Source organism: Podarcis vaucheri, assembly GCF_965113315.1.
Source record: "Podarcis vaucheri genome assembly, chromosome: 15".
In the NCBI taxonomy this organism is placed as follows: Eukaryota; Metazoa; Chordata; class Lepidosauria; order Squamata; family Lacertidae; genus Podarcis; species Podarcis vaucheri.
In genome coordinates, this window is record NC_138753.1 from 26,736,538 (window position 1) to 26,745,184 (window position 8,647).

The following is an 8,647-nucleotide window of genomic DNA, read 5'->3' on the forward strand; positions in this document are numbered from 1 at the left end:
CTAGTATCCTATTGTTTGCAATGAGACAAACCACATTTCTAGTTTTGGTTACACTGGTTGCCATACGTCTGGAATTTCCCAGATGTAGCTGGCAATCAGCCATCAGAAACGGTGTCCTGGTGGAAATTGCTTAAACGCCCTGGGAAATCTGCCAAAAAAATACTTCGTTCAACAGTTTTTTCTTTTTGGATTTTCACTTTTTTTGAAACATGGCAACCCTAGTTACAGCGTATGGCACACCTTGCAAGACTCGCTTGGGGGACTTCCAGTGTGGTGTAGTGGTTAAGAGCAGTAGATTCATAATCTGGGGAACCGGGTACGCGTCTCCGCTCCTCCACATGCAGCTGCTGGGTGACCTTGGGCTAGTCACACTTCTCTGAAGTCTCTCAGCCTCACACACCTCACAGAGTGTTTGTTGTGAGGGAGGAAGGGAAAGGAGAATGTTAGCCGCTTTGAGACTCCTTCGGATAATGATAAAGCAGGATATCAAATCCAAACTACTACTACTCCTCCTCCTCCTCCTCCTCCTCCTCTTCTTCTTCTTCTTCTTCTTCTTCTTCTCCTCTCAGTGGCTGCAGCTGTGCCTTCAAGACAGGTGAAGCAGGGTTTGACACCCACCCACCCCTGGCTCTGCTAGGGTTTGCCAAGAAGGTGCAATGGGATGCCTGGGGAGTGCCACTGAAATCTGAGGGACTCAAGGGTGGTGAAAGGAGCCCCTTTGGGCCTCGAAAGGATGATACAGTGAGAGTCTTGGAGCATGGGGGACAGTGACACTCTCCAACCCTGAACAATGAAATATGTGCCATGGGGACAGAGGTAGGAAATTCAATGCCTCCTGACTTGGACTCAGCTTATGCCCACCTTCAGCTAATCACAGTTTCAGCTTCTTTGCTGCTTAGGTATTAAATGTGTGCCCTTAGTTGGATCAGTATCACCTGCCTTTCCTCTTTAGAGTGGACATGGGTGCAAATGTAACTTCAAACCTGATCTCCTACCTTCCTACTTTGAAAAATTGATGTTGTCTATTTCCTTGTCAAGTTAACCTCCCGCCCACCCCACAGTTGTCATTTAATTTTGCCTGATATGAAGTTGGAGACCAATTTGGAAGTTACACCTCAAGCAAAATTGCCAGGGAAGTTTTAAAGGAAACAAATAATTTTCGTAAGACCAATGAAGTATCTTAAGGGGCATTTCACATTAAAAACAAAACCGAACCCAAGTAGTTAAGGCAAATTGTCCAAGGAGTGAACTTTGCATGATGCATCAAAGCATCAGCTGCCCTGAAAGCTTTTCAACTTATGAAATGAGACGATTTTATTAACTCTAAGCTGCAGAGGTACATCACGTCTAAGGTCTTGCAAACAAACTTAGCACAACTTTACATATGAACTGTCAAGCTGTTTGCATGTGGCACTGTTGCTTAGTTTGGAGCTTTCTCGTTAAGTTTATTTTATTTATTGCATATACCACCTTTCTGTCAAGGCACCCAATGTGGTGGAGGTAGATCTATCCAAGTTTACATTAAAACATGCAGATAGTTCTTGTGGTAGAATAGGTGAGTAAGGAATTAGATACATAATTCACTTGTACTGAGGGGAGAGAAGTTTGCAAAACACTAACATTAAAGCCTTCCCTTTTGTTTTGAGAATTCATTTTGATTTTGTATCTGAATGGACATTTTAACGCCAGTTCCCATAGCTACATGAGCCGAAAAAGAGGGAGAAGAAAGATAAAGTCATTGGAAGTGCTATAAAGCTGGCATCAAAGAAAATATCAAGATGAAAGATAAAAAACAGGGCAGAGAAGTAAACAAGCATTGATGCCCCATTTAGCTCCATGAGCCCGCCTGCAAATGGCATTGCAGTGGGAAATAATTCAAGAAGGAGACAAGCAGCTTTGCTATATTTTATCCCATGAAGAGATCAAGTTGTTTTGTGTGTGTGCGCGCGTGTGTTTAAGAAAAGAATTTGGTTTCTCTTGAGGCATATGGTATCAGGGCTTGTATGAAATGGCCCTCTGCACAAGTTCAGAGACATCCTTCTTTACTGGAATGAGCCATTATATTGAAGAAGTGTCTCTGGTCTAAACTGTCAGTATTGACAAATTTTGTCTTTCCTTGCTTTCTCCTAAGGTTTGTTACGCCACAGATTTCTTGAGACATAAACAAAGGTGCAGAGAAAAGTTAAGGAAACACAGCTTTCACCATTGTACTGCTGCAATGGTTTGAGGAAAATGACTGGAGGATGGGACATGGCAGAGGTGGAATTGACACCTGAGATGTATGTTTTCAGGACCCAGCCTGTTGTGACCACTGGTGGAGGAAGAGGCGTGCGGGGGGAGCATACCGCCCCTGGCAGTGCGATCCCAGTGGGGTGCCATTGCGGCTGTGCCCCCACCTGCACTGGACACCACGCCCCTGTATAATAACAACACACAACAGTTGTGAATGCCAGTGTGCCCACCAGTATTTCCAACATCACCAGTGAAAGGTCTCCGTATATATATCTAATCAATGCACAACAGATTGTTTGCTGTTCCTTTTCAGTTTCTGTTTTCATTGGCTCAGTCTTTCCAACACTTAATATGCCTCCTCAGACATGTCCACATTTCACTGGATAACAGAGCTGGACACTCACTTTCCCATTATTTCTGAACAGAAGTCAGATGCAAAAGCTTTTCCCTGTGAGTAAGCATGGAGGTGGCTGGTGCAGGTGCCTTTTTTCCATTGATGAGGGTGCTGTGGGTGGTGTAAAGGTAAAAAGTAAAGGTACCCCTGACCATTAGGTCCAGTCGCAGACGACTCTGCGGTTGTGGCGCTTGTTATGTACTGAGTTGAATAGGATCCAAACTGCAGCAGTCTGATTGGTCCTAGAACAATAGGATCCAAACTGCAGCAGTCTGATTGGTCCTAGAACAATAGGATCCAGAATGCAGCAGTCTGCTTGGTACAAAGACCAATGCAGCAGTATGATTGGTTGGCAGGAACCACCCAATCCTGCTCCAGATAGAAGTGAATCCACAATCTGATTGGCTTACAGTAGAATTCCAGAATTAGCCAATCATGTGCAGCCCATTGTGTAAATAATGTATATAAAGCAGATACTGTGAGGGGACTTTCATTCATTCCTCCTCACCACTATGAGCTGAATAAAGAGCATGAAATCACTTTGCGACTCTGAGTATATTTCAGCGCTCATCTCGCTCTATAGGCCAAGAGAGCCGGCAACCTATTTATCTATTTGCACTTGACGTGCTTTCGAACTGCTAGATGGGCAGGAGCTGGGACCAAACAAAGGGAGATCACCCCGTCACAGGGATTCGATCTGCCAGCCTTCTGATCAGCAAGCCCTAGGCTCAGTGGTTTAGACTACAGCGCCACATGCATCCCTGGTGGTGGTGTGTGCCTGCACTTTTTTGTGTTCCTGCCTCTTTTTCTGCTCATTTAGCTATGGCAGCCATTTTGTATTAGGCCATGCCCCAGTGGCAGCCATTTTGTGTTATACAGCACGACGCATAGCAGCCATTTTATGATTAGTACCAGTGGAACTCCTTCATGCACTCAAACATTACTCTGACCAAAATCAGGACTTTTTTATTAGGAATTGTAGGTACTGACATTCCAAAGGAACAGAAAATTCTTTTTATATATACGACAACAGTTATTAGCCTAAAGATGGAAAGAAGACAAAAGTCCCTACCAGAAAGGAACGGCAAACCAAGCTGTTGGACTATGCCAAAATGGCAAAACTGACCAAAAAGAAGAAGAAGAAGAAGAGTTTGGATTTGATATCCCGCTTTATCACTACCCGAAGGAGTCTCAAAGCGGCTAACATTCTCCTTTCCCTTCCTCCCCCACAACAAACACTCTGTGAGGTGAGTGGGGCTGAGAGACTTCAGAGAAGTGTGACTGGCCCAAGGTCACCCAGCAGCTGCATGTGGAGGAGCGGAGACGCGAACCCGGTTCCCCAGATTACGAATCTACCACTCTTAACCACTACACCACACCACTACACCACACTGGCTCTGGAACCAAGCTCAGGAACCAAGAAGACAAAAACTTCAAGAAAGTATGGGGGGAATTACAATTGATTTAGGAGACCACTGTAAGCAGACAAAAACATTAGCAGGATTTTAATAACACTTGTAATGTAACAAATACTGTGGATAATATGGAGAGATACAATATATGGACTGTGAAATAATATGCAGTTTAAGATGTTGACAATAGGACCCATGGAGGGGAGGGGGGGAAGCCAGGAGATTCAGAGAAATCTCTATATATGGTTACGTATTTGACATTGTTATAACTTTTTTTGTTTGTAAAATCAAATAAAAATTATTATTTTTTTAAAAAGAAGAAGAATCAGAAGCCTGAATGGCTTCCGTGATTCTGGTATGTCCCAGGAAAATCAGGACAGTTGAAGGGTGTGCTTCCATTCCAAAGGTGTTCGCTGGCCTCAAAAAGTTGGTGAATGCTATGACAGAGGTTTATAAAATTATGCATAATATTAAAACTCAGGGTCATCCAATACTTGAACTTGGGGCCATCCTTGAATGGCAGGAAGTTCAGGCCAGACAAAGGGAAGAGACAGCTTAATGCAGCCCGTCATTGATTTGTGGAACTCTCTGCCAATGGCTTAGATCTGGAGCGGAAAGAAGAGTTATTGCCATCTGTTAAATCTCTGGGTAATTTGTAGGAAATGAGCAAGAATGTCTGACTGCCAGTGGTTTAACAACAGCAGCAAAATAATGACTCCCCCTCCCCCTAAATTGTACTGCTGAAATGAGGGAATCTGGGGATGACAAGGAGTAGGTGCTTATGTGGGAGGACTGCGAGCTCCATTCAGTTCTGGTACTCAGTGCAAATTCCTGCATTCAGAATTCTTTATTTCTGAGTGTGTGTATTTTACACCAGGCTCTAGAGCTCAGGGATCTAATAAAAAGCAAAACAGACTGTTCCCGATGGAAGGTGCCCACCTCTGACTTACATCATTTTAGAAAGGAATTTAGACCAATCCATGGAGGACTGATAACGTCTACCAATGGCTATTACCCAGGCAAGCTAAATTGATCTTTCATGTCCACTGGTGATATGACACTGGATATTATTCAGGAAATAGGAGTGGGAGGGGTTAAGGCCTTCAAGTTTTGTTTGTGGTCTTCTTGAAAGTTTCTCATCTACCACTTTAGGAAGCACGATGTTAGACCATCTTGGCTGTAACTGCTGGAAGGACTGCCTTGCTAGTCATTTCTCACCTGGCCTGGGAGAGCGGGGCTCTGATTGACTGACTCCAACTACAAAATCTGAGGCTTCTGAACAGACTCTTGGGCTGGAGTATTGCTTAGGGGGTTGTTGTTGGGCAGGACTGTTGCTGCTATTGATTATTTCTGTATCTTTAGTTTATATCTTACATTTATGTGGACATTGCTCAATTTGGTTGTGTACTTTTTGATGTGTTTTATTTATTGTTTATGACTACTTTTGTTATGTCTGTAATTAAAGTAAATATTTTCATGTTGTAAGCCGCCTTGAGAATGATTTTAAATAATGGAAAGGTGACATGCAAATATGATTATGGTGAACCAGGTTGTATGGAGCTCTCCAGATCCCATCAGCCTGACCCTTGGCTATGCTGGCTTGGGCTGATGGGAGCTGCATTCCAAAACTTCAAGAGGGTGCCATGTTGGCTATCCCTAGACTAGATGGGCTTTTCATCTGGGCCAGCAATGTTCTTCTAAAGTAGCTGCAAAACCCTTGTACAGTGGTTACAGAACCTTCAGGTTACAGACTCTGCTAACCCAGAAATAGTACCTCAGGTTAAGAACTCTGCTTCAGGATGTGAACAGAAATCGCGCAGCGGCAGCAGGAGGCCCATTTAGCTAAAGTGGTACCTCAGGTTAAGAATAGTTTCAGATTAAGAACAGACCTCCAGAACAAATTAAGTTCTTAACCCAAGGTACCACTGTATAAAGGAACCCTAGAGTAGGAGCACTTTTTAACATTTTGTGGGTCATTCCAGTATCATCATTCTCAGATTTCAGCAGTTGTATTCCTCAAAACCAGCAGGTAACATGTTTGCAAATATAGACCTTAATCCCTGAATAGCATGTTTCCTGAGACTAATGAATAAGCCTTGTATCCTTCCCCAACAATGAGATTTAGAGACGGTAGAGGGTGTTCTTTTTTCCAAAGGTTTAAATCCTTTAAACTAAAAAAAAAAAAAGCAAAAACATGCCTAACGCACACAATATTAAGAGGTGGTTCTGTCAGGAAGGAAAATCAATATTAATTATCACATTGTATATGAAAATAAAAATGTGACAAAAAGCTTCAGCACAACAACGTCGCCTTTTCGTTCATGTTTTATTGATTAATCTGACAGTCTGTGGGTTGCAAAGCCTGTTTTCTTCCCTCGCCTCGCCTTACCGTCAATTTCAGGTAACCTTGTTCGAGCCGCAATTGCTTTGCGCTGCAAATGACTGCCGTGCCTCTTTGCTGACACAAATCCAACAAAGGTCCCCAAAACATTGCTTCACACGCCATTCTCTCCGCTCGCTTGGCTGAACTGAATGGGAAATGGCAAACGTCTAACACAGGGTAAATAATTCCATAAGGTTGGAGGAAAAGCACTCCGTGAATAACTTGAACAGAAGGCCTTGTTTTAAGCAGAGACCTAGCTGAGGTATAATACCTGCTAAGGCTAATCGAGGAAATTTCAGATGAAATGTTTTCTAGTCAGAAAAGGTTATTATTGTCAAAGGTGGTAAGAGTACAAGGGTTATTAGGGGAGAAATAAAAGCTTGGCAAGAGGTCTAATGGGATTCTTGTTCAGGGTTCTTTTGGGCTTATGAAATGATGCAGAACCTGTCAGGGAAAGCTCCGAGAGAAGATGTGCATTACTAATTTAAAACCAGTTTGGAAACAATTTAATCCTGGTGTCCTTCTTTAGAAATTCCACACGAGTTACAAATTTGTGAGAATTCTTCATAAAAAGATCCATAGCCCTATAAAAACATAAGGAGAGTGTGTTGTTTGAGGCCAATAGACCATCTAGTACAGCATGCTGTTCTCACAGTGGCTAGCTGGATGCAAATAGGACCAGAGCACGTGAGTACTTTTCCCTTCCTACGGTTTTATTTATTCAAAATGTTTTTAGGCCACTTTTCCGAGCAACTTCTCTTCCCAAGCAGCTTGCAATAAAACAACAACCCAAGATGAAAAGAACAGTAATACAAAAATGTAAACGAAAACAAAAAAATCTACCACTCAACAGCACACCCCATAATCAATCAATTTTACAGAGGTGCTGTCACGGTCTGGTTCACGGGCGATCAAAGTCCTGGCTGGGGACGTCGGGACCGGGGGCAAGATAGTGGGGTGGGAGCAGGAACGGGAGTCCAGAAGCCAGGAGTCAGAAATCCAAGGGTCCGAGGGTCAGAAAGCAAGGAGTCACAAAGTCAGGGGTCCGAGGATCAAGAAGCAAGGAGTCACAAAATCAGGGGTCCGAGGATCAAGAAGCAAGGAGTCACAAAGTCAGGGGTCCGAGGATCAAGAAGCAAGGAGTCAAATGCAGCAAGGCAGGGAACGTGTTGCTGTGACAAAGGCATTTCCGACCTTGGGAGGAGAGGGGGTTGCGGGTTACCCCCTCCCACAAACACGGGGGCTGGCCTTTTGGCCCCGCGAGATCCAGGGAATCCCCGGGCGTGCCTGCGACCCGGCCCGCCAATCGGCGGGCTGGGGAGGCGTGGCCTAGCATACTTAAGGCCAGGTACGCCTGGGGACCGCCCTCTTTCCCCTTGCCAGCTGAGCGGTTTTCCCATCCCACCCACCCTTAGGCTTAGCTAGCTATGACATTGCTATGGACTCCGGTTGGTCGCGGCAAGGGGCCTGGTAGGAATTTTTCCAATTTGGCGCACTGTCAGCCTTTTGGTTTTTTCGCCTACCTCGTAGCAAACGTCACAACTTCCGCAGTATTGGCGGTTAGGCATTGGCAGGGGTTCATTGTTATGCAAATGAATGGGGGGAGGAAGTGCCATCACCTTCCCCCAAGGAAAAGGTAGTCCAGTAGAGGGGGGCGTTGCCTTGTCCGAAACCTAGGGAGGTAAGGGCCTCCGGCAGGCCCCCGAGCGGTGACACCCGTTGGATCCTAGTTGGTGTACTTCAACAGGACTCCCACGGCTTGTGGATAACCCTTCCCGGTCTCCATGCCGGGTAGTCGATAGGAGCCAGTGCCTAAGGCCAATACCTTTCAATTCTGTAATCAATAAAGTTGTGGCCTTTTTATGCCCATTAACCTTATATAATGTGTCCAGTGTCTTCATTTCACATGGGGGAGGGGACTTGCCACGCAAAGAGCCGAAGGGAAAATGCTGACCTTATACTGTATCCCTTCCCAGCTCTTGCCACCAGGTGCTGTGAGTTACCAATCGACCTCACCTGTGTGGCCGCGCCTTGCCTCTTCAGAACAAACTTAGGAAGGCCCCAGTCCTGCAGAGTCCTATTAGTCACAGGGCCTGGCTCCTGCACACACACCTGACAGGTGGAAAGACTACAATTCAGTTAAACAGGATGCGAGGGCAAGAGCTGCGTTCTCCTCTCTTTGGATTCCCAGCAACTGGTCCCTAGAGCTGCAGATCCTTCTTTCAG

At 44.9% G+C, this 8,647-nt stretch overlaps 1 long non-coding RNA gene across 1 annotated transcript; it reads left to right on the forward strand.

The window, feature by feature from the left end:
• The first annotated feature begins 312 nt into the window (after positions 1-312).
• On the forward strand, positions 313-2,812 carry LOC309519685. Its single transcript, XR_014213965.1, has 3 exons — positions 313-816; positions 1,483-1,555; positions 2,132-2,812. It is a non-coding gene; the product is annotated as an uncharacterized lncRNA (long non-coding RNA).
• Positions 2,813-8,647: the final 5,835 nt, after the last annotated feature.